At 41.8% G+C, this 26,909-nt stretch overlaps 1 long non-coding RNA gene across 1 annotated transcript; it reads right to left on the bottom strand.

The window, feature by feature from the left end:
- Positions 1-4,897: 4,897 nt before the first annotated feature.
- Positions 4,898-25,344, bottom strand: LOC144613219 (uncharacterized). The gene is made up of 3 exons (XR_013550611.2): positions 23,053-25,344; positions 7,057-7,210; positions 4,898-6,359 (listed from the first exon to the last, which is right to left on the bottom strand). It is a non-coding gene; the product is annotated as an uncharacterized LOC144613219 (long non-coding RNA).
- Between the last annotated feature and the right edge of the window lie 1,565 nt (positions 25,345-26,909).

Below are 26,909 nucleotides of genomic sequence, written 5' to 3' on the forward strand. Positions count from 1 at the left end.
GTAACAATACTTATATCAGGCAAAATAAACTTTAAAACTGAGACTTTATTTTGGTACGCGTTGGGTAAATACCTAATAGTGACATTGCATGCACCCAATATTTATAGCAGCATTATCAACAGTAGCCAAACTATGGAGAAAGCCCAAGTATCCATCAACTGAGAAGGTATAAAGAAGTTGTGGTGTGTGTGTGTGTGTGTGTGTGTGTGTGTGTGTGTGTGTATTCGTGTGTGTGTGTATACGTATGTATACGCATATGTACATATGTGTATGTTCATATATACATACATATGTATATACAATGAAATATAACTCAGCTTCAAGAAGAATGAAATCTTGCCATTTCAATGATGTGGATGGAGCTAGAATGTATTATGCTAAGTGAAATATGTCAATCAGAGAAAGACAAATATATGATTTCACTCATGTGGAATTTAAGAAACAAAACAGATGAAAACATGGGAAGGGGGCAGGAAAAGAGAAGAGTGTTAACAAACCACATGAGTCTCTTAACGTTAGAGAAAAAAACTGAAGGTTGATAGAGGAAGATGGGTCAGCGCTGGGCTAGATGGGGAATGAGTATCACGGAGAGCACTTGTGATGAGCACTGGGTGTTGTATGTAAGGGATGAATCACTGAATTCTACTTCCGAATCCAAGAATGCACTGTATTTCAACTAAGACTTAAATTAAAAAAAAATAATAAAGCTATAACAAGAGAAGACGGACACTATTTCACACTAAAGGGGTCAGCCAAACAACAATATCCAATGATTGTAAATTTTGATGCACCCAACATACGATCACCAAGTATATAAAACATTTAACAACAACCATAAAGAAACTCATTTATAATAATATAACGATAGTAGAGGACTTTAACACATCACTCACATCAATGGACAGAACCTGTAAACAGAAAATCAACAAGGAAACAATGGCTTTGAATGACACACTGGACCAGATGGGTTTAACAGATATATTCAGAACACTCCATACTAAAATGGCAGAGTACACATTCTTTTCAAGCGCACATGGGGCATTCTCCAAAACTGATCACATTCTAGGTCACAAATCAGGCCTCAAGAGGTACCCAAAGAGAGAGATCAGACCAAGTATCTTTTCTGACCACAAAGCTAGGAAACTTGAAGTCAACCACAAAAAAAGGGGGGGCCACAAATAAACGGAGGTTAAATAACATGCTACTAAATGAATGGGTCAAACAGGAAATCAATGAGAAAATACACTGAAACAAATGAAAATGAAAATACACTGGTAAAAACCTTTGGAATGCGGCAAAAGCAGTCTACGATGGAAGTATATAGCATTACAAACCTACCTTAAAGAGCAAGAAAAATCTCAAACAATCCTAACTTACAACTAAAGGAATGAGAAAAAGAACAGCAGAAGGAAAGAAATAATAGAGATTAAGGCAGAAACAAGGAATATAGAAACCAAAAAGACACTAGACCAAATCAATGAAACCAGGGGCTGGTTCTTTGAAAGCAGTAATAAACTTGAAAACCTCCTAGGCAGACTTTTCACAAAGAAGAGAGAAAGGACTCAAATAAATAAAATCACAAATAAGAAAGGAGAAATTACAGTCAACACCACAAAAATACAATTAGAAGATAATATTATGAAAAACTATATGCAACAAATTGGACACTCTGAGAAAAATGGACAAATTCCTAGAAACACACAAACTACCAAAACTGAAACAGGAAGATACATAAATTCTGAAAACAGAAAGAAATCAAATCAGTAATTTAAAAAATCTCCCGCCAACACAAGAGTTCAGGGCCAAATGGCTTCACTGATGAATTCTACCATACATTTAAGGAAGAGGTAATATGTATTCTCCTTGAATTATTACAAAAAATGAAAAAGAAGGAAAACTTACAAATTCATCTTACGAGGCCATCATTACCCTGATACCAAAACCAGATAAAGCCTCCACTAAACACGAAAACTGCAGCGGTGCCTGTGTGGCTCGGTCGGTTTACTGTCCAACTCTTAATTTCACATTAGGACATTATCTGCGGTGCATGGGTTCGAGTCCCACGTTGGACCCTGCCATGACAGTGTGGGGCATGGCCAGGATTCCCTCTCTCCCTGTCTCTCTGCCCCTCCCTTGCTTTTATGTACTCTATCTAAGGAAAGAAATAAACATTTAAAAAAATGTTTAAAAATTTTTAAATAAAACTGCAGACCAATAGCCTGATAACTATGTATACCGAAATTCTCATTAAAATACCTTCAAATTAAAGTCAACAATACATTAATAGAATCATTTACCATAATCAAGTGGGATATATTCCTGGGCTGCAAGGGTGGTTCCACATTCACAGATCAATCATCATGATGCACCACAGTAATAGAAGAAAGGATAAGAACAATATGATGCTTTCAACAAATGCAGGAAAACCATTTGACAAAATGTCACATCCACTCATGATAAAAACCCTCAGCAAAGTACATTGAGACTCAACCTACCTGCACATAATAAAGGTCATCTAGGGAAAACCCACAGCTAATCTCATCCTCAATGGGGAAAAATTGAAAGTTTTTCCTCCAAGGTCAGGGACAAGACAGGGATGACCCCTCTCACCACTATTATTCCACATAGTACGGGAAGCCCTAGCCACAGCACTCAGACAACAAAAAGAAATAAGAGGCATCCAAATCGGCAAGGAAGAAGTAGAGCTTTCACTATTTGGAACTGACATGATGCTCTCTATAAAAAACATGAAAGACTCCCATAAAAATTGCTAGAATTGATATATGAATTCGACAAATCACAATATACAGAAATCAATGTACATAAATGTATTGCATTTCTATAGACGAATAATGAATTAACAGAAAGAGGAAGTAAGGGATCAATCCCATTGACAGCTTCACAAATACCACAAGATACCAGGAATAAACCTAACCAAAGACGTGAAAGACCTGTACTCTAAAGGCTATGAAACACTGACGAAAGAAATGAAAGAGGGCACAAAGAAATGGAAATACATTTCATGTTCATGGATGGGAAGCACAAAATACTGTTAAAATGTCTACACTCCTCAAAACAGTCTACACATGTAATGAAATCCCTATCACACTAACAAAAACATTTGTCACAGAAATAGAACAAATAATCTCAAAATTTGTATGGAATGACAAAAGTCCCCAAACAGCCAAAACAAACTTGAAGAAGAGAAGCAAAGCTGGAGACATCACAATTCCAGAATTTAGGTTATATTACAAAGCTGTACTGATCAGAACAGTATGGTACTGGCAAAACAACAACAACAACAACAACAACAACAACAACAACACACAAAGGCATAGATGAATAGAATGGAAACCCAGAAATGAACTCACACCTATATGGTCAATTGATTCTCAACAAAGCAGGAAAGAATATCCAATGGAAAAAAAAAGATAGTCTTGGGACACATGGGTGGCTCAGTCACCAAAGCGTGTGATTGTGGATTCAGCTCAGGTCATGATCTCAGGGCAGTGCAGAGCATGCGTGGGATTCTCTCTCTCCATTTCTCTCTGCCCCTCTTTTGCATGCTCTCTTGCTCTCTCTCTCAAAAATACATACATAAACTTAAAAAAAAAAAGCCTCCTCAACATATAGTTTTGGAAAAACTGGACAGCAACCTGCCAAACAAAACAAGACCAACAACGGACCACTGTCTTACAACATACACAAAAATAAATCCAACATGGATAAAGACCTATGTGTGAAACCTGAAACCATAAAAATCCCAGAGGGTAATTAACACAGACAGTATCTCTTTGACATTGGCTGTACAAACGTCTTTGTAGATATATCTCCTGAGGCAAGGGAAACACAAGCAAAAATAATGGGACTTCATAAAAATAAAAAGCTTCCGTCACCAAGGAAATAATCAACAAAACTAAAACACCTACAGAATGATATTTGCAAATGACATCTGGTAAAGGGTTAGTGTCCAAAATATATACAGTTATACAGCACCCAAAACAGGAGAAATCCGATTAAAAATGGGCAGAAGACACAAATAGACATTTTCCCAAGGAAGACATACACATGGCCAAGAGACACATGAAAAGATGCTCAACGATACTGATCTTCAGGGAAATACAATTCAAAAGTACAATGAGATAACACATCACATCTGCAGAATGATGAAAATCAATGAATGATGAAACAGTAGGTGTTGCCAAGGATGTGGGGAAAGAAGAACCCTCTTGCACTGTGGGTAGGAATGCAAACTGGTGCAGCCACTCTGGAAAACATCATGGAGATTTGTCACACACACACAAAAAAACTGGAAATAGAACTACCTTACGATCCAGCAATTTCACTACGAGGTATTTACACAAATAATACAAAAATAATTCTTCAAAGGGATACATGCACTGTGATGTTTACAGCAGCATTTTCTACAACAGCCAAATTACGGAAACTGCCCAAGCATCCATCAACTGATGAATAAACTGAGATGTAGTATATGGAGTGTAATATTATTTACCCATAAAAACATGAAATCTTGTCATTTGCCAGGAGGCGCATGGAGAGAGAGAATGTTATGCTTGGTGAAATAAGCCTGTCAGAGAAAGACAAATACCCGATGCTTTTACTAATACATGGAAATGAAACAAAACAAAGGGGGGCGGGGGAGGAGACAGTGACAAACAGACTCTTAACTAGGAAACAAACTGAGGGTTCCACAGCGAGGTGAGGGAATGGGTGAAACAGCTGCTGGGGATTAACAAGTGCACCTGGGATGAGCACCGGGTGGCGTGTGGAAGGGTTGCTCTATATGAGACACCTGAAAGTAATATTACACTGTGTCTTCACTCACTGGAATTTAAATTAAAAGATAACATAAGGGTAATGAGACTTACCTACCAGGTTTTCTGTAGTTTTCAATCACTTCACTAGGTTGGAAAAATAACCATGAAAATTTTTTAAAAGCATGTATGATGTGGGGGACAGTTTGTGCCCTTACCTCGGTCTCTGGTTCCAGCAGGACTCAGAAAGTGGGTCCCAGCTCATTCTTCTAGAAGGTCCTGAGATGAGCATTTCATGTATTCATGTCCTAACTGAATGCAGCTCCCGTTCTTCTGAATTTCTGTCAGGGTTTCTTCCCGGAAACAAGCCTGAATCTGGAACAAACCATCAACTGCATCTATGAGGTGATGTCGTGGGACCCCGCAATCCACGAGTCCTTTAGTAACATGCGTCGTGTTCAAATACTGTCCGGGAAAGGGAGGAATGAAACACGGGAAAAGCCCAGAAAATGCAAGGGCCTGTGCTGCTCAGCAACCAGCTTGCCCAGGGAAGCCACCCAGCGCCCCCTCCTCAGCACTCAGTACAACAAGGCAGCTTCTCTCTGGCGACTCAGCAGATGCCAAGTTGCTGCAAATCTCCCAAGGTCTCCCCTGGGTCGGGCGGCAGAACCCGCTGGAAAAGCAGTTCTGCTCTCTGTCCTGAGGCAGCGGCAGAGGCCCTGCGTCCTCTGGGAGCAACAGAAGCCCTTCCTGCTCTCAGGTGTCCTGGGTCAGAAAAGCCGATGGTGCGCCCTCTGCTGGCCATCACTGCCCGGCAGAGGAACCCGCCCCTCCGGGTCTGTGGTGCTCCAGCTCTCTCTGCTGGCCACCATGGGAATTCCTTCAATGTTGAAGGCCCTGGTCGCTCAGCTGAGAGACCGAAGGTGCTCTGGGCAACTAAGCCTGTTCTCCACATTGGGAAGGGTTTTAGTGACAGGGCCTGGGACACAAAGAAATCTTTTCCTTCTCCCTTCTTGTGAGTGAAGAATGAAACCGGATTTATTAACGTAATGACATAATTTGTAATGTTTTAAGCAATGTTCACAGAAAAATAGACTGCCAATTTACACATGCTGAACAAGAGGTAATTGTGTTTACCACCAAAATACTTAGGTTAGGTAAAGAATGGACACCTTTGAGAGAGAGATACCGGCGTCCAGCTATGGAATGAATGAGTCCTAGGGATACAAGGGACAGCCAATGGAATGGAGTCAATCCTGTAGTAATACTGTTGCATGCTTTCACATGATAGCTACACTTGTGCTGAAGTACAACATAATTTATAGACATATGGAATGACTGCAATGCATGCCTAAAACTAATACAACAAATGTGTGAACAATATTTCAATTAAAAATAGACATCCTTGGGGCGCCTGGGTGGCTCAGTCGGTTGAGCGTCCGACTTCAGCTCAGGTCACGATCTCATGGTCCGTGAGTTCAAGCCCCGCGTTGGGCTCTGGACTGATGGCTCAGAGCCTGGAGCCTGCTTCCCATTCTGTCTCCCTCTCTCTCTGCCCCTCCTCTGTTCATGCTCTGTCACTCTCTGTCTCAAAAATAAATAAATGTTAAAAAAATTTTTTTTTTTTTAATTAGACATCCTTTACACTATCTTTAATTTCTCCTTCTTTGCCAATAAACTATCATTCCTGGGGCGTGTGGGTGGCTTAGTCGGTTAAGCGTTCGACTTCGACTCAAGTCATGATCTTGCAGTCCATGAGTTTGAGCCCCGTGTCAGGCTGTCCTGAGAGCTCAGAGCCTGGAGCCTGCCTCAGATTCAGTGTCTCCCACTCTCTCCCCCCTCCCCAGCTCGGGCTCTCTCAAAAAAAGAAAAAAAGAAACATTAAAAATGAAAAATCATTCCTCATTTAGAATCTGTGAAATTCCATTTATACCAGATTCTCTAACATGACCATCTTGATGTGGAGAGCTTATCTGAAAAGTCACTAATAATATCTTTGATGGCACATATGTGACAAGGTCAGAATGCAACTTACAGGGAGCTACACATCTGTTGTGAATTTACAGTGTGTATCCTTGGCTAATATTTCCAACGAAATGTGCTTTAGGGATAAGGATGGGTGAAATAATGTCCATCAATCATATAGGTCAATTTCCTATAGGACCATTATGCCTTCAATTACTAATTACCATCTCTTCAGAATTAAAAGAAAGCTGCGACAAGAAAATGTCTTTGAATTTGATGTAAGAGAAGACTATGGTGTTTTAAAGGGTTCACCTACCTTCTGGAATCCTCAGATTGGTTGTGGACAGGAGGATGACAACCCACGATTTGGATGCACACCGCTAGTCCCAGAGGGAGGATATGGACCTTATTGTCAAATATTTTTTTATCAATATCAGCAGTCCACCTCTGCCAGGTCCAGACTGCAGCACCTGGGGGCAACACAATGCCTGATGCCTGGGTTCAGAACATGAGGAAGGCCAGCTGGTGGGGGGAGGGGGGGAAATCCAACAGGGCCTGGGGCAGTGAGGAAGATGGCCCCAGGACACCTCCCCACAGGGCAGGCTCTGGAGTTTACCTGCCAAAGAGGAGCACACTCTCCCTCAAGACATCCCTCCCCATGACAGAACATGAGGCCGAGCCTCACAATTCCAGAAGAAATGAGGGATACCCATCTTTTCAATTGCAATGGCCTCTGCAGAGCTTGGAGCCAGGGATGTTGGAGTCTTGGGGTCATGGAACTCTGTTGCCCATGATACAAGCCCTTTCTGCCCCAGCACTCAGAGCCACCTCATACATCCCCTCTCCCCTGGTGCATCTAACCCCATCCACATACCTGGACCAGGTCTCTACTTTCCTCCTTGTACTTCCTCTTTGTCTCTGTTTCTCTCTAACCACATCTCTTTTCTTCCTTTCACTCTCTAGGGAGTGGTGTAACATACAGTGCTAAGCTTGATTCTTATACATGTGAATATCCAATTTTCCCAGCACCAGTTATTCAAGAGACTACTCTTCTCCACTGTGTATTCTTGACTCCCTTGTCAAATACGAGGTGACTGTGCATGCATGGGTTTAGTTTGGGCTCTCAATTTCTGTTCCATTGTCTTATGTGTGTGCTTATGCCAGTGACATAACTGATTTCTTTGTGTTAGAATGAAGCCTGAAATCAAGAAGTGTGATGCCTCCTGTTTTGTTCTTTCTTGCGTTGGCTACTTGGGGTCTTTTTGTGGTTCCAAATACATTTTAGGATATGATTTTCTAATTGCATAAAAATTGCATCGGAGTCTTGATAGAGATTGCACTGAATCTCTAGATGGCTTTGGATAATATGGACATTGTATCTATATTAATTCCTCCAAAAGTTGGACATGGGATGGCTTTTCACTGACTTGTGTGTTCTCCTGTTTCTTTCACCCAAATTGAATTTCTTCCATTCCTGCACACAGGTTTTATAATATTCTGTAGAGAGATCTTTCACTTCCTTGGCTAAATTTATTCCTATAAATTTTATTGTTTTTGATGCTATTGTAAATGGGATTGTTTTCTTTACTTCTTCTCAGATAATTGGGTTAGTATATAGGAATGCTACAGAATTTGATATGGTGACTTTCTATTTCAGAACTTTACTGCATTTCTTGATTAGATATTAACAGGTTCTATTACATTAAACTTTTTATTTCAGTCCTTTACATTATTTTTAAAAAACATGGTATTTGGGAATAGCTGACATACTATGTTACATTAGTTTCAGATGAACAACAGAGTGATTGGACAAATGTATACATTCTGCTATGCTAACACAGGTGTAGCTATCATCTGTCACCATGCATCACTACTCCAGTACCATTCTCTATGTCCCCTATGCTATATCTTCTATCTGTGATTTATTCATTGCATAACCAGAAGCCAGCATCAACCAATCCCCTTCACATATCTAGGGCATCCTTGTCTTGTGCCCGATTTTAGTGGAAAATCTTTCACAATTTCACTATTGAGTATGATATTAGCTGTGGGCTTCACATACATGGCCTTTCTTATGTTGAGATGCTCCTGCTACACTGAATTTTAAAGAGTTTTTTAGCACAAATGGATACCGAATTTTCTCAGAACTTTTTTTCTGTGTCTATTGACATCATCACACGAGTTTACCTTTTATTTTTTTAAATGTTATTTATTTATTTTAGTTTAAATTTATTTATGTATTTCTTTAGTGTTTATTTTTTCAAGTTTTTATTTAAATTCCAGTTGGTTAACATACAGTGTAATGTTAGTTTCAGGTATAGAATGTAGTCATCCATCACTAACATACAACACTCAGTGATCCTCACTACTAGCGCCCTCCTTAGCCCATCATCCATTTAACCCATCCCCCTGCCCACCTCCCTTCTAGTAACCCTCCGTTTGCTATTTATAGTTAAGAGTCTTGTTTCTGGTTGATTTTTCTTTCATTCAATCATGTGAGGGGTCACATTTATTAATTTGCATTTCTGAAACATCCTTCCTTTACAGGGAAAAAACCCTTCATCACGGTCAGTGATCCCTTTAATGAGCTGCTGAATTTGGTTTGCCTGTACATTATTGGGAATTATTCATCTAATTCCACCACGGAGATACTGGCCTATAGATTTCTGTTCAGGTAGTATCCTTTTCTGGCTTCCTACCAGGGTAATTCCAGTCTGATGAAATGAGTTTGGTGGTGTTCATTCCTTTTGAATCAGTGAGATGACTGCTATTAGTTCTTCTACAAACGTTTGGTCAACTTCACCAGTGAATCCACCTGTCCTGGGCTTTTCTTCCCTGGGAGAACTTCGATTACTGATTCAATTTACTTGCATTGGTTATCTTCTTGTATTGATACAGTCTTCCTTTAATGGGTCTGTGCAAACCTTCTATTTCTTCCTGGTACAGTCTTGGTAGGTTGTGTGTTTCTAAGAACCTATCCATTTCTTCTAGGCAGGCAGTTTGCTGGCATCTAATTTGGCCATAGTCGCCTCTTTGTCTCCTTTATGTTTCTTTGGTATAAGGCGTAATGTCTTCTCTTTTATTTATAATTCTTTTGAATTGGGTCTTCTCTTTGTCTTATCATAGTTTATGTATAGTCTTGACAATTTGGTTTCACTCTTCTGAAAACCCACTGTTGGTCTTCTTCATATTTTCTATTGACTTCATGGTCTCAGTTTCATTGGTTTGCACTCTCATATGGATTACTTTCTCCCTTTTGAGAACATTGGACATAGATTGTTGTTTTTTTCTAGTTCTTTGAAGTCAAAGGTAGGTTGTTCATTTGAGTCCCAAATCTATCCTCCACGCATGCAAATCCAGTGGCTCATCAGAGAGCCTTCAATAGTTCTTTTCTGTCCTACTTCTCATTCTCAGAACTCTGAGAAATAGAACCAGAAAATTTATTTGAAGACACAATAGATGAAAACTTCCCTAATGCAGGGAAGGAAACAGATCCACAAGCAGGAAGCACAAAGAACCCCCAATATATTCAACAGAAGCAGATCCACACCAAGCCATATAGTAATTAAAACACAAAATGTCATGATAAAGAAAAATTTTCACAGCAGGAAAACAAAAGATGACATTTACCTACAAGGGAAACCCCATAAGGTTATCACTGGATGTTTTTCAGAAGAAACTTTGAAACCGTAAGTGACCAGCATGGTATGGTAAAGGTGCTGAATGGAAAACATCTGCAGCCAAAGACAGTCTATCCAGCAAACTTCATTCAAATGGGAGGAGAGATCAAGAGGTTCCCAAATAAATACTAAGAGAGTTCACAACCAACAAACCACCCCTGCAAGAAATGTTAAAGGGGACTCTTTAAGTGGAAAAGAAACACCTAAAGTGACAATATTAAAGTGAGAAACGCAAAAGCCATAAAAATGAGTATATCTGTAAAACATCAGTCAAGGTATTCACGATATGAAAGGTTTTGAAATAGGAACACTACATAGTACAACATGGGGAGGAGAGGAGTAAAGAACTGGTTCAAACTTAAACAACTATAAACTTAATATAGACTTCTATATGCAGAAGTGGTTAGGTACAAACCTAATAATAACTGCAACCAAACACTACTAATACATATGCAGAGTATAAAGACAAGCAATTTCAACTGTGAAATTGTGAAGAAACCCAGCAAACCAAAAAAAGAGAGAGAAGAAAGGATCAGAAAGATTCAGAAACAACCAACATCAAGTAATAATAGGACAAATACATGTCTATCAATTACTTTGAATGGTAACAGAATAAATGCTCAAATCAAGGCACTGGGTGACAGGGGTAACTGGATGGCTCAATCGCTTGAGATTTCGACTTTTGATTTCAGCTCAGGCTATGATCCCAGGATCATGTGATTGAGCCCCAATTGGGCTCTTCACTGAGCATGGAACTTGGTGAGGATTCATTCTCATTTTCATTCTCTCTCTCCCTCTCTCTCTCTTTGTCTCTCTCTTCCCCCATTCCCCCCACCCCGCCCTACCATGCCTGTGCTCTCTCTCTTCATAATAAAAAGCACTGGGTGATAGAATGAATACAATATAGGACCCATCTATTTTCTACCTACAAAAGACTAGGAACACTACATAGCTACAACACGGAGAGGAGAGGAGTAAAGAACTATCAACTTAATATAGACTTCTATATGCAGAAGTGGTTAGGTACAAACCTAATAATAACCGATGCCAATATGGATATCGTCTACAAGGATATGGTCACGAAGATGCAGCAGGAGATCACTGTTCAGCAAATAATGTCTCAGATTGCTAATGTGAAAAAAGATATGGTTATTTTGGAGAAGAGTGAATTTTCAGCCCTCAGAGCAGAAAATGAGAAAATAAACCTCGAACTACATCGGTTAAAACAACAAGTAATGGATGAAGTGGTCAAAGTCCGGACAGATACCAAACTAGAGTTCAATCTAGAAAAGAGCAGAGTGAAGGAACTGTATTCGTTGAATGAAAGGAGGCTGCTGGAAATGAGGACAGAAATGGTGGCATTGCATGCCCAGCAAGATCAATTATAGACTAGTTATAGAACTAAAGTATCAAAAAGAAAACTGCAGTAGCCATACCTATATCAGAAAAAATAGATTTAAAAATAAAACTGTAACAAGAGACAAAGAAGGACACTATACTAATAAAAGGCACAATCCAACAAAAAGATAGAACAATTATAAACACATATGCGTTCAACCTGAGAGCATCCAAAGACACAAAACAGTCCAAAACTAAAGTAAAGAATTGATAGTCATACAATCATAGTAGGACACTTTAACACCCCAATGACATCAATGGAGAGATCATTCCATCAGAAAATCAACAAGAAAGTAGTGACTTTGAATGATAGAGTAGACCAGATGGGCTTAACCGATATATTTTAGACATCCCATCCTAAAACAGCATAATACACATTATTTTCACGTGCACATGGAACATTCCCCACACTCGATAAAATATTAGGTCAGAAAACAAGCCAAAACAAAATCAAACTGATCAACGTCATACCGTGTGTCTTTTCAGACCACAATGCTATGAAAGTAGAAGACTACAACAAGAAAAGAAAAATCTGGAAAAGGCACAAAAACATGGAAGTTAAATAACATGCTACCAAACAATCAATGGCTCAACCAAGAAATCAAAGAAAAAATCCAACATAACATGGAAACAAATGAAAATAACAACACAACAATACAAATTTCTGTAAAGCAGGAAAACTGGTTCTAACAGGGAAGTTTACAGCAATACCGGTCTGCCTCAAGAAAAAAAAAAAAAACCCTGAAGTAAACCCCAATCCATAACCTTATAACTATAAAAGCCAGACAAAAGACAACAAACAAAACCCTTAAACAGCAGAATGAAGAAAATAATTAAAATCAGAGGAGAAATAAATGATATAAAGATTAAAACTATGCACGCCTTGGACCAAAAACGGATGAGGCAGTATGTAAAATCCTACCATACCGAGAGAGGGCAGGGTGAAGGTATGAAACACTCCAGAGCCAGCTGTAATGGGGCGAGGCAAGAAGAACCTCCAGTGCAGAGACACAGGGGCAATAAAATAAAGGCAATCCCTCCCACACAGATGGAGAGTGGTGTCCACGCATGAACATCCTCCCGCTCCAAGTGGGAGTGCAACATAACCTACTTCTTGCCCTAGCCCTAACCTTAACATTAACCCAAATCCCAACAACTAAACCTAACAGCTAACTCTAACCATTCCCTAGTACTAAACCCTGCAACTATCCATACGTCTAAACCCAACCCTAACCCTACCGAACCATAAAAGTAAACGTAACAGGAACAAACCTTGACCCTAACCCTCTAACCCTAACCCTATAACTCTAACCCTAAAACTCTAACCCTAATGTTCTAACTCTACACGCTAAACCTAAAATAATAAAACCTAAAACTAACCCTAACCCTAACAATAAAACTCTAACACTAACCCCTAATCCAATCCCCTAACCCGTAATGCTAACCAAAGTCCTAGACCTAGACCTCACCTAATCACTAACCCTAACGCAAACCCTAACACTAATGCTAACACCTAACCCTAATCCTACAATCTAACCAGATTTTAAACACAACTTCACAGTTCTAAACACAACTTTAAACACAACCCTCACACTACACTTAACCCTATCTTTCTAACCACATATACAGCAGACACACAGTCAGGGATGTACCCTCACTACAGCCCTCCATGGAACTCACAAAACTGGTGTCGCTTCAGCCCTGGTGACATCTGTGGACCAAAACCTAATTCTAGCTAAGGCTCTCTCTCCATGGGGACCTAATGCCAAAGTCTGACAACACCACGCACCTGGGGTCCAGGAGTGGTGCAGAATCACTAGGCATAGAAATGGAACATCACCATGTTGTTACCAAGGCCCTGCTGCACCTGCCCAAGAAGATTCCTGAGGCCCACCCTACCAATGTCCCATACAGTTGTCTGATCTTCGAACACAAAGACTAATGCTGATCAGCACCCTCCTTATGCCCTCAACTCAACCCTTCAGGGAGACAACTGCACTGCTGTGGGTTCAGCGTGTGGAGCCCTCTGGGACCGAACCCTAAACTTAAACCTAAGCCAAACCAGAACCCTCAACCGAAACCTAAACCTATCTCGAGCCCAAACCCTACACTTGACCCGAACCATCACATTACCCTCACTTCAGCCCTCGAGGGAGATCACGAGACTGGAGTCTCTTCGGCCCTGGCGACGTCCCTGGACAAAACCCTAACCCTAGCTAAGGCTCTCTCCCTATGGGGAACAATACAAAAATCTGACAACACCACACGCCTGTGGTCCAGAACTGGTGCAGGATCACTCGTCATAGAACCTGAAACATCACCATGTCATTACAAAGGCCTGGCTGCAGCTGCCGGAGAAGATTCCTGAGGCCTATTCAACCAGTGGCCCATAAAGTTCTGTGGCCTTGTAAACCAAATACTAATCCTGACCAGCACCTTCCCTTGTGCACTAAACTCAGCCATTCGGGGAGAGAACTGCACTGCTGTGGGTTCAGCGCCTGGAGCCTCGTAGGCCCTAACCCTAAACCTAACCCTACCCTGAACCGGCACCCTCCACTGAAACCTAAGCCGGCCTCGAACCCTAACCCTCCACTTGAGCCGCCCCGTCACATGGGCCCTCACTTCAGTCCTCAAGGGAGATCACGAGACCAGAGTCGCTTCGGCCCTGGCGACATCCCTGGACTGAACACTAACACTAGCTAACTCTCTCTCCCCATGGCGAGCCAATACCAAAGTCTGACAACACCAGGCACATGGGTCTAGAAGCAGCACAGGATCACTCGACATAGAACCTGGAACATCACCATATCGTTTCCAAGGCAGGGCTGCACCTACCTGAGAGGATTCCTGAGACCTAACCGAACAGAGGCCCCTAAAATTGTCCGGCCTTGGACCCAGTACTAATCTGAAACAGCACTCTCCCTTGTGCCCTCCCTTGTGCCCTTTGGGGAGACAACTGCAGTACTGTGGGTTCACACCCGTAGCCTCCTGGGACCTAACCCTAACCCTACCCCTAACCAAAACCCTCAACGAAACCTAACCCTATCTCCAACCCTAACCCTACACTTGACCTGCATCGTCGCATGGGCCTCACTTCAGCCCTCGAAGGAGATCGCTAGACGGGAATCACTTTGGCACTGACTTCGTCCCTGGACAGAAACCTAACCCTAGCTAAGGTTCTCTCCCCATGGGGACCCCAAACCAAAGTATGACAACACCACACGCCTGGAGACCAGACGCAGTGCATATCACTAGACTTAGAACCTGGAAAATCATCATGTCCTTGCAAAAGGCCCGACTACACCTACCCGAGACGATACCTGAGGCCTAACAAACCAGTGGCACATACAGTTGTCTGGTGTTAGAACCCAAAGGCTAATCCTTACTGGCACCCTCCCCTGTGCCCTCAACTCACCATTCGGGGACAGAACTGCACTAATGCGGTTTAGTGCCTGGAGTCTTCTGAAACCTAACCTTCTCACCCGATGGGGACCCAATACCGAAGTCTGAAAACACCACGCACCTGGGGTGCAGAAGTGATGGAGGATCACTCAGCATAAAAACTGGAACATGACCATGTCGTTCCCCAGGCCCGACTGCAGCTGCCCAAGACGATCCTGAGGACTACCTGACCAGACCCCGATACAGTTGTCTGACCGGGGAAGGCGAAGACTAATTCTAACTGGCAGCCTCCCTGGTGCCCTCAACTCGGCCCTTCGGGGAGACAACTGAACTGCTGTGGGTTCAGCTCCTGGAGTCTCCTGGGACCTGACTCTAACCCTATCCCTAACCCTAATCAGAATGCTCAAGCGAAACTTAACCCTATCTTTAACCCTAAACCTACACTTGAGCCGCACCGTTGCATGAGCCCTCACTTCAGCCCTCGAGGGAGATCACGAGACCGGAGTCACTTCAGCCCTGGCGACATCCCTTGACCAAACCCTAGCCCAAGCTAAGGCTCTCTCCCCATGGGGGCCAATCCCAAAGTCTAACAAAACGAGGCACCTGGGGTGCAAAAGCGGTGCAGGCTCACTCTGCATGGATTCGAAGCTCACCATGTCATTTCCCATGCCCGGCCTCAGCTGCCCGACAGGATTCCTGAGGCCTCGCCGAAAAGGGGCCCATCGACTTGTGTGGCCTTGGCAGCCAAAGACTGATCCTGACCGGCACCCTCCCTTGTGCCCTCAACTCAGCCCTTCGGGAGACCACTGTCCTGCTGTGTGTTCAGTGCCTGGAGCCTCCTGGGACCTAACCCTACCCCTAACCCTACCCTGATCCAGAAACCTCCACGAAAACCTAGGCCGGCCTCAAAAACTAATCCTACACTTGAGCCGCACCGTCGCATGTGCCCTCACTTCAGCCCTCGAGGGATATCTCAAGACTGGAGTCGCTTTGGCCCTGGTGACATCCCTGGACTGAAACCTAACCCTAACTAAGCTTCTCTCCCCATGGGGACAAAATACCAAAGTCTGAAACCCCATGCGCCTTGGGTCCAGAAGCGGTGCACTCTCACTCGGCATGGAACCTGGAAGCTCACCATGTCGTTTCCCAGGTCCGGCTGCAGCTGGCAGAGAGGATTCATGAGGCCTCCCCAACCAGGGGCCCATTGACTTGTGTGGCCTTGGCAGCCAAAGACTGATCCGGAACAGCACCGTCCCTTCTGCCCTCAACTGAGCCCTTCAGGGAGACCACTGCCCTGCTGTAGTTCAGCACCTCGAGCCTCCTGAGACCTAACCCTAAACCTAAACCCACCCTGAACCGGAACCCTCCACCAAAACCTAAGCCGGCCTCGAACGCTAACCCGACACTTGATCCGCCCCGTCGCATTAGCCCTCACTTCAGCCCTCGAGGGAGATCACGAGACTGGAGACGATTTGGCAGTGGCGACGTCCCTTGAACAAACCCTAACCCTAGCTAAGGCTCCCTCCCCATGGGGAGCCAATACCAACGTCTGACAACCCCACGCGCTGGGGTCCAGAAGCGGTGCAGGCTCACTCGGCATGGAACCTGGAAGCTCACCATGTCATTTCCCAGGCCAGGCTCAGCTGCCTGAGAGGATTCCTGAGGCCTCCCCGACCATTGGCCAATAGACTTGTGTGGCCTTGGCAGCCAAAGATGGATCCTGACCGGCACCCTCCCTTGTGCCCACTACTCAGTCCTTCGGGAGGACCACTGCCCTGCTATGAGTTCAGCGCCTGGAGCCTCCTGGGTCCTAAACCTAACCGTAACCCTAACCCCACCCCAAACCGGAACTTTCCACCGAAACCTACGCCAGCCTCTAACCCTAACCCTACAATTGAGCCACCCCGTCGCATAGGCCCTCACTTCAACCCTCGAAGGAGATCACGAGAGTGCAGTCACTTCATCACTGGCGACATCGCTGGACCGAACCCTAACCCTAGCTAAAGCTCTCTCCCAATGGGGACCCAAGACCAAAGTCTCACAACCCCACACGCTTGGGGTCCAGAAGCGGTGCAGGCTCACACAGCATGGAACATGGAAGCTCACCATGTCGTTTGCCAGGCCCAGCTGCAACTGCCGAGAGGATTCCTGAAGCCTCCTTGACCAGGGGCCCATCGACTTGTGTGGCCTTGGCAGCCAAAGACTGATCCTGACAGGCACCCTCCCTTGTGCCCTCAACTCAGCCCTTCGGGGAGACCACTGCCCTACTGTGGGTTCGGCGCCTGGAGCCGCCTGGCACCTAACCCTAGCCCCTAACCCTAACCCTTTTCCTAATTCTAACCACTAACCCTAACCCTAACCCTAAGCCTAACCCCTGCCAAAACCTAACCTTGTCCAGATAAGGAGAAAGGAGTATAAATTTTCAATATGTAATAAATGCAGATTTACTCTCAAAATTAAAAACTTCTGCAGGTGCATTGTGTTTAAATTTCTACAGTGTTCTCAATTTCCTTAATCTTACACAACTGTGTGCTTAAATTCTTTTACGTGATTAATATTATTTTTTCTTTTTATTTATTATTTTGTACTTATTTTAATTTTATTTGGCCAACAGTGCAATATTAGTTTCAGGAGTGGAATTCCATGATTCATCACTTCCTTACAACATCCTGTGATCCTCACAAATGCGGTGCTTAATACCCATCACTCGTCCAGTCCTTCTCACACCCACCTCCTTCTGTCAATCCTCAGTTTCTTTTCCATAGCCAAGAGTCTCCTGTGGTTTGTTTCCCTCTATCCTCTTGTTACCCCCTCCCATATATTCATCTGTTTTATTTCTTAAACTACATATATGAGTGAAATTATATGGTATTTGTCTTTCTCTGACTGACCTGTCTCGCTTAGCACAATACAGTGTATCTCCATCCACATCATGCAAATGGAAAGGTTTCATTCCTTTTGATCTCTGAGTAATATTCCATTGTACATATACACATCTTCTTTATCCATTCATCAGTCAATGACATTTGGGTTTTGTATGTTGTTTGGTTATTGGTTATAATGCTGCTATAAACATGGGGGTGTATGTAACCCCTCAAATCTGAATTTTTGTGTCCTTTGGGTAAATACCTAGTAGAGCAATTGCTGGGACATAAGGAAGTTCTATTTTTAACTTTTGGAGGAACATCCATACTGTTCTCCAGAGTGGCTGCACCAGTTTGCATTCCCACCAACAGTTCCTCTTTGGGGGAAGGAGGGATCCCCTTTCTCTACATCCTTGCCAACACCTGTCGTTTCCTGTGTTGTTAATTTCATCCATTCTGACAGGTGTGAGGTGATATCTCATGGTGGTTGTGATTTGTACTTCTTTGATGATGAGTGATGTTGAGCATCTTTTCATGTGTCTGTTAGCCATTGGGTGTCTTCTCTGGAAAAGTGACTATTCCTGTCTTTTGCCCATTTCTTCACCGGATTATTTGTTTTTTGGTGTTGCATTTGGTAAGTTCTCTATAGATTTTGGATGCTAATATCAGATATGTCTTTTGCAAACATATTTTCCCATTCCCTAGGCTGCTTTTTAGTTTTGTTGATTGTTTCCCTCACTGTGCGGGAGCTTCTTATCTTGATGAAGTCCCAATAGTTCATGTTTGCTTTTGTTTCCCTTGCCTTTAGCAACGTGTCTAGTAAGAAGTTGCTGAGGCTGAGGTCAAAGACGTTGCGTCCTGTGTTCTCCTCTGGGATTTTGATGGTTTTCGGTCTCACATTTAGTTCTTTCATCCACTTTGAATTTATTTTTGTGCATGGTGTAATAAAGCGATCCAGGTTCATTCTTCTGCACATTGCTGTCCAGTTTTCCTAACACCACTTGTTGAAGAGATTGTCGTCTGCCCATTGGATATCCTTTCCTGCTCTGACCAAGATTAGTTGACCATAGAGTTGTGCGTCCATTTCTGGGTTTTCTATTCTATTCCATTGATCCATGTGTCTGTTTTTTGTTCCAGCACCCTACTGTCTTAATGTCTACCGCTTTGCAAAATAGCTTGAAATCTGGAATTGCGATGCCTCCAGTTCTGTTTTTCTTTCTCAGGATTACTTTGGCTATTCAGGGTATTCCGTAGCTCCATACAAATTTTAGGAAGCTTTGTTCCAGCTCTGCAAAAAATGCTGGTGGTATTTTGATAGGGATTGTATTAAATGTGTAGTTTGCTTTGGGTAGTATAGACATTTTAACAATATATTTTCATCCAATCCATGAGCATGGGATGCTTTTCCATTTCTTTGTGTCCTCTTCAATTTCTTTCATAAATGTTCTATCGTTTTCAGGTACACATCTTTTACTTCCTTGGTTAGGTTTATTCCTTATTATCTTACAGTTTTTGGTGCAATTGTAAATGAAATCAATTCCTTGACTTCTCTTTCTCCTGCTTCGCTATTGGTGCAGAGAAATGCAACGGATTTCTGCATGTCCATTTTATATCCTAATACTTTGTTGAATTCATGTATTACTTCTGGCAATTTTTTTTTTTGTGGTCTTTCAGGTTTTACACAGAGTATCACGCCCTCTGCAAATAGTGGAAGTTTGACCTCTTCCTTGCAAACATGGACGCCTTTTATTTTTGTTGTTGTTGTTGTCTCATTAGTGAGGCCAACTCCCAGTACCGTGCTAAATAGTAATGGTGAGAGGGCACATCCTTTTCTTGTTCCTGACCATAATGGAAAGGCTCTCATTTTTCCCCACTGGAAATGATATTAGCTGTGGGTCCTTCATATATGGCCTTTATGATGTTCAGGTATGTTCCACCTATCCCTACTTTGCTGAGGGTTTTTTATCAAGAAACAATGCTGTATTTTGTCAAATGCTTTTTCTGCATCTACTGACAGGATCATATGGTGCTCATCTTTTCTCTTATTGTGGTGGATAATGTTGATTAAGTTGCTACTATTGAATCAGCCCTGCATCCCAGGAATAAATCCTACTTGATTATGGTGAATAATTGTTTTAACGTACTGTTGAATTCAATCTGATAGTATCTTGTTGAGAATTTTTGCATCCATGTTCATCAGGGAAACTGGCCTGCAATTCTCCTCAAGGTAATGCTAGCTTCATAGAATGAGTTTGGAAGTTTTCCTCCCATTTCTATTTTTTGGAACAGTTTGAGAAGAATAGATACTAACTCTTCTTTAAATGTCTGGTAGAATTCCCCCTGGGAATCCATCTGGCTCTGGACTCATCCGTTTGTTGAGAGATTTTTGATTACTGATCAATTTCTTTGTTGATTATGGGTCTTTTCAAATTTTCTATTTCTTCCTGTTTCATTTTGGGTAGTGTATGTGTTTCTAGGAATTGGTCCATTTCTTCCAGATTGCACAGTTTGTTACCATATAATTTTCATAGTATTCTCTTATAATTGTTTGCACTTCTGTGGTCTTGGTTGTGATCTCTCCTCTTTTATACATGATTTTATCTATTTGGGTCCTTGGTTGTGGTCTCTTTTCTTTCATTCATTTTTTTCAAATCTATGTGGGTCCCCTCTCTCTTCTTTACGATAAGTCTGCATAGGAGCTTAACAATTTTGTTAATTATTTCAAAGAATCAGCTCTTAGTTTCACAGATCCATTTTACAGCTCTTAGTTTCACAGATCCATTTTGTCTGTCTGTGTGTGTGTGTGTGTGTGTGTGTGTGTGTGTGTGTGTGTTTCTATATCATTTATTCCAGCTCTAATCTTTGTTCCAGCTCCCTTCTTCTGCGGACTTTAGGCTTTGTTTGTTTTGTTGTTGTTGTTGTTGTTGTTGTTACGCTTTATTTCTTGCTCCTTTTCTAGCTCCTTTAGGTGTAAGGTTAAGTTGTGTACTTGGGGCCTGTTTTGCTTCTTGAGGTAGAGCTGTATTGCAATAGATTTCCCTCCTAGGACAGCCCTCACTGCATCCCAAAGGTTTTGGACTGTCATGTTTTCATTTTCATTTGCTTCCATGTACCTTTTTATTTCTTCTTTAATTTTCTGGCTAACCCATTCATTCTTTACTAGGATATTCTTTAAGCTCCATGTATTTGAGGGTTTTCCAAATTTTTTCTTGTGGTTGACCTCAAGTGCCATACCATTGTGATCTGAAAATATACACGGTATGATCACAATCTTTTTGTACTTGTTGAGAGCAGATTTGTGACCCGGTATGTGATCTATTCTGGAGAACGTTTCCCGGGCACTCAAAAAGAATTGTATTCTGCTGCTTTAGGATGATATGTTCTCAATATATCTGTTAAGTCCATCTGATTCAGTGTCATTTAGAACTCTTGTTTCCTTGTTGAGTTTCTGTTTAGATGATCTGTCCACTGCTGTATGTGGCATGCTAAAGTCCCCTACTATTATTGCATTATCGTCAATGAGTTTCTTTATGCTTGTTAGTAATTAATTTATATATTTGGATGCTTTCATATTGGGGAATAAATATTTACAATTGGTACATTTTCTTTTTTTTATTTTTTAAAGTTTATTTATTTATTTTCAGAGAGAGACACAATCTCAAGCAGGCTCTGCACTGTGAGATCATGAGCCAAGCTGAAACCAAGAGTAGGACGCTTGACCAACTGAGCCACCCAGGTGCCCCATCCATCCCCTCACTTTCAATCTGCAGGTGTCTTTAGGTCTCAATGAGTCACTTGTAGGCAGCATAGATGGATCTTGCTTTTCTCATCCATTCTGATACCCTATGCCTTTTGCTTGGAGCATTTAGTCCACTTACATTTAGATTGATTATTAATAGATACGAATTTAATGCAATGTTGTTGCCTGTACAGTTGGTGTTTCTAGTGATATTCTCTGGTCTTTTCTAGTCTTTGTTGCTTTGGTCATTTTTTACCTCCACTCAAAGAGTCCCCATGAAAATCTCTTGCAGGGCTAGTTCAGTGGTCACGAACTCCTTTAGTTTTTCTTTGTCTGGGAAACTCTTTATCTCTCCTTATTTTCATGCTGGATAAAGGATTCTTGGTGCCTATTTTTCCCATTCAGCATGTTGGCTATATCCTGCCACTCTTCTCTGGTCTGCCATGTTTCTGTGGACAGATCTGCTGCAAACCTGATGTCATCCCTTGTAGGTTAAGGACTTTATTCCTTTGCTGCTTTCAGGACTCTTTCCTTGTCTGCACACTTTGGGAATTTGACTATGATATACCGTGGCAATGATTGGCTTTTGTTGAATTTAATGGGAGTTCTCTGCTTCTCGGACTTGGATGTCTATGTCTTTCCCCATATTAGGGACGTTTTCAGATATAATTTGTGCACATAAACCTTTTAGCCCTCTTTCTCTCTTCATTCTGGGACTCCTATGATATGAATATTATTCTGTTTTAATATGCCACTGAGTTCCCCAAGTCAGCCTTCATGGTCCATGACCTTTCTTTCCCTCTTCTTTTCAGCTTCATCATTTTCCATAATTTTATCTTCTGTATCACTGATTTACTACACTGATTTACTGATTTCATCCATCCTTGTTTTTATGGCCTCCATTTGGGATTGCATTTCAGTTATAGCATTTTTAATTTTGGCCTTGCTAGATTTTAGTTATTTTATCTCTGCAGTAAGGGATTCTCTAGTGTCTTCTATGCTTTTTTCAAGCCCAGCTAATATCCTTATAATTGTGGTTTCAAATTCTAGTTCAGGGTGCCTGGGTACCTCAGTTGGTTAAGTGACTCCAGCTCAGCTCATGATCTCACAGTTCATGAGTTTGAGCCCCACATTGGGCTATGCACTGTCAGTGCAGAGCCTTCTTGGGATTCTCTCTCTCTCCCTGTCTCTCTCTCAGAATAAACATACATACATACATACATACATACATCAATTTAGTTCAGACATCTTATTTATATCCGCATTGATCAAATCTCTGGCCATCATTTATTCCTGTTCTTTCTTTAAGGTGAATTCCTCCGTTTTGTCATTTTGGAGAGAAAGAAAAACAAGCAACATTAAACAAAATTAAAATATAAAAATCAAAGAAAATAATTTAAAAAATAAAATAAAGTACCTACAGGAACTTAGATCTTAGGTGTGTTTTGGCCTGCTTGTTACAAGAAGCTTCCATGGGTTGCTTTTCTGGTTTGTAGATGTGTAGCTTTGTTCTCTAAGACTTCTGATGGATTTCTTGGGTGTTTCAAATGATTTTATATTTATCTAGTTATATTCAAGTGATGAGACAAGCTTAGGGTCGCCCTACTCTTCCCACTAAATGGCTGATAGTATGTTATGTATTTGAAGCACAATGAATGTCAACTGAAATATATTACAACATGAATGAAAACTGAAAACATACCAAGTTAAAGAGGCCATACAGAAAAGGCCACCCAGATTTCAGTCCCCTGTGATCTTTCAATCCACTAAGGTTATCAAAATGAGGGAAAGTCTTAAGAAAAGTACAGAAAAAAAGAAACCTGGTCATATTGGAAGAAGACTTTCACACTTTTTGAACAGGTGGTGACAGCTGAAGTGGCCTGTGGATTCAATGATATGAGGAAACCATAATGATTTCCTCATTTGGAAATTACGACATAGTTCTCAGGGAGAGTTTTCCTCTTTGGGGGTAAAACATACAAGCTTTTTGTGTGAACTGTCAGAGACAGTAAAACAATGACAGCTGGTGAAGTTGAGTGTCAAGTTATGAGTATTTCCACTGCTACAGCAGTTTTCTAGTACATTTCAAAATAATGCAAACTAAATTATGTCTCAAAACAATGACATCAGTACCACACCAGAAAATAAGGAAAAAACATGAAACTTCATGATAGGGGACAAGGCCTGCCAACATGCCATTCACCCAAAGTGAAATTAAGGACCCTTGTAAGAGGATATGTGTTACTAAAGGCCATAGAGTGAGGCTTACATTAGTGTCCCCTATGTTTTGGTTATTGAGGATGACCTGAGTAGAAACAGTACCATTTTCTAAATTCCCAATGTTACATATCACCCCAGCAGCAGCAACAATGACACACTTTTTACATGACTTCAGGGAAATTGCAGGACACAAAATCAAGATACTGAAATCACTTGTGATTATATATACTTGTAGGGTCCAAAGGCAGATCCCAAGGTGAGTCACTTTGGCATGAAGACTATTTTCACTTAAAAAGCAATCAAGGGGCACCTGGGTGGCTCAGAAGCATCTGACTCTTGATGTCAACTCAGGTCAAAAACTCACAGTTGTGACATCGAGCCCCACATCAGTCTCCATGCTTACTTAGTGTGGAGCCTGCTTAAGATTCTCTCTCTCTCTCTCTCTCTCTCTCTCTCTCTGACTCCTCCTCCTCCTCCTCTCCCCCACTCTCTCTCAAAAATAAATTAATCAAAACCAAGCAGAATCAGAAAAAGCTCTTTACCTCCCACACAGCTGCCTAAAAGAATTTAGATAGAGGACCTGCTCCAGGAACAGAGTTATTCACCATGATATGAACCAGGTATGGTAGACAGGGAAGAACCTAGCAAGGTCTGTTTGGTTAAAGTCCTCTATGTCTCATTCCGTCTGAGAGGACAGGAAAACATTTTTTACCAAACACTTACTCTTTTTCATCTTCCTGTGAACTGCATTCCTTCCCTTTGAGGTACCTGACCCATACCTCCTTGTCTTTAGCTCAGGATGACATATATGCTTCATTCTGCCCAAGTGACTTCAGAATTCCCATGTCTCTCTGGATTCCCCATATACACAAAATTAAATTTTATCTTCTCTCGTTAATCTGTGTCATATCAATTTGACTGCTAATCCAGTAGAAGGACCTTGAGGGGACAGGACATTCTTAATCCTTACATACTCATGACAAACCTTCACCAAGAAAAATTAAGAAAACTAACAGTTTCCTCCAAAATAATAAAATATCTAGGGAAAAATTTAACAAAGAGGTGAAAATCCTATAGCATCAAAACGATATGATGTTGATAAAGAAATTGAAGAAGAGACCAGTAAATGGAAAGTTATTTCACCTTCGTAGATTGTAAATTTTTTTTTAAATTGTTCATTCAACCTAAAGCAATCTAGATTCAGTGTAATCATGACCAAAATTCTAAAGGCATTTTTCAAAACAAACAAACAAACAAGAAAAAAACAATCCTGAAATGTGTATGAAACCACGGAGGGCCCTGAATAGCCAAACCCATCTTGAGAAAGAACAAAGCTGTACAAAGCTATAGTAAACAAAACAGTCTTGACAGTGTTGAGATGAAACCAGGTACAAGGATCATTGCAGCAGAATATGGTCAATTACACAGAGAGGACAGTCTCCTCAACAAATACTGCTGAGAAAATGAGTCACAAGCAACAGAAGGCAGTATGTTACACCATACACAAAATCTTGTGCCACACACACTAAAATAAACAGAAACTCATGTTTCCACATCAAGCCTTTCCTCCACCAGGTCCTCCGAAGACCACACTCTTCACCATTCACTACACATAGGAAGCCTCTGCTCCATCTTACTCACTTTTCCCTCCCACAGCTCCACCTCATCCTGAAGCTGAGGACTCAGCACCACCTTCCAGGAGGGTCCTGTCCATGAGGATGCAAAGCCAACTCCACAGGAGGAGGAGTGAGCACGGCTCTTTGGGATAAGCATTGTTCGAGCCTGGGAAAATTAATAATAAGAAACCTCACTGAAATTAAGTCCTAAGGTTTGGAAGGGGGCACTCTTAAGACTCTAGCAACAGGAAAAGAGACACCTTGCAGGTAGATACACTTCACTGTCCCAGCAGGAGGAAAGAAGGCCTCTTCCTGCCCCAGCAACAGCCCAGCCAATGAGACACTCACTGCCCAGCCAATGAGAAGCCACTACTCTTCCAGCGCCCCCCCCGCCCCCCAGTTTATGCCAACAGACTTTTAGTTTACAACAGCCCCCCTTCCCGACGCCCTGCCTCCTCTATAAAAGAACCTCCTCTCCTTCCTTCCTTCTCAGGACTCACGGGTGCTTTTGCGGTAGTTTGCTTGTCACAGTGGCAATTCTCTACTGTTCCCAAATAAACCTGTCTTTTGCCGGTAAAATAAACGGTAGCTTTATTTTTAAGGTTGACAGGTGTGATTAATTTTAACGAACAGCAGACGCAAAAGGACCTCTGAGGACTGAGTAGAAGTTGTCTTTAGGTAAGGAACATTTACATTTAAAAGGAAAATCGCCATTTGTGCTAGGAAGAGAAGGAGGACTCTAAATTTGTAGAAACTTTTATCAATGGGAAAGACACCGTTACCACCATACCCTCATTTCCCTTGTTTGCTCCTCAAAACAGAGTATCTTTAGCCCATAATAGCAGGTAAGGTGGTGGTAAGCCATTTCAGGGAACTACTCAGTTTCCCTGGGTTTCTTCCATGTATACAGGAGGAATCCGTGTTATTAAACTTCTGTTTCTCCTCCATTTCACTTGTCCCTTATTATGGGGAGGTGTTAACAAAAGTAAATTTAAGTATCTAATTGGCTTTACTAACTGATTCCCAAATCACGCAGCACCCCGTGTAGCAAATAGAGGACAGCTCCGCAGAACTAAACAAAGGACAGCTTTTTACAGGCACAGAGAGTGAATAAGACGAAAAACAAGAAACTTATTGACAAATGCAGTGTTGAGACAAGCTCGCTCTCCCGAGGATCTAGGAGTAAATTTCCTACTCTAGACTCCAAGAAATTCCATGCTGCCTAGTTAGAGGTTACATTCCTGCGGTTA

Source organism: Panthera onca, chromosome D2 (genome assembly GCF_046562875.1).
Source record: "Panthera onca isolate mPanOnc1 chromosome D2, mPanOnc1 haplotype 2, whole genome shotgun sequence".
Lineage (NCBI taxonomy): Eukaryota > Metazoa > Chordata > Mammalia > Carnivora > Felidae > Panthera > Panthera onca.